This window comes from Gavialis gangeticus, unplaced genomic scaffold (genome assembly GCF_001723915.1).
Source record: "Gavialis gangeticus isolate Ggan-Ray unplaced genomic scaffold, GavGan_comp1, whole genome shotgun sequence".
In the NCBI taxonomy this organism is placed as follows: domain Eukaryota; kingdom Metazoa; phylum Chordata; order Crocodylia; family Gavialidae; genus Gavialis; species Gavialis gangeticus.
The window spans coordinates 24,230,193-24,230,745 of NW_017728994.1; positions in this window are offsets into that span (position 1 = coordinate 24,230,193).

Genomic DNA, 553 nt, shown 5'->3' on the forward strand with positions numbered 1-553 from the left:
AACACAGAAGCATAGGGGGCTCACCAATGTGCTTGGCAGAAGGCCCAGAAGTGGACCAGAAGCACTTCCGGTTCTCTTCCTGGTCCACCGGGGAGGTGCCGCGGCCTTTCATTGGCTGCTGCCGCCGCCAAACACCCGCCTCAACCCGGCCAGCCCCAAGCTCAGCCTTGTCCTCTGCTGATTGGCAGCCGAGTTCGAGCAGGGGCGAGGAGTCTCGCGTCCTCGCCCCTCCATTGGCCGCTGCAGCCGTCAGTCTGCCCGACTTCCCTCCTAGTCACCGCCCCACACGCTCCTGCCGCTGAAGTTTGCTCGAGAGGGTGAGCGTTGGCGAGGCCGGCGGCGGCCGCTGAACCAGTGAGCCCGGGCGGGCGCGTCACACACACCAATACACCGCGTTCAATATTGAGCTTCACGCGCCTGCTCTGGCTCCTGCCGCTCGCCCGGGCGGGAGGCCCCAGCGTCCCCCTCCCAAGGTGCCTGGCAGCGGCAGCGGCTTCGCGCACGCACCCCCGCCCCGCGCGGCACCAGCGACGGTGGCGGGGGCCCGTGAGCT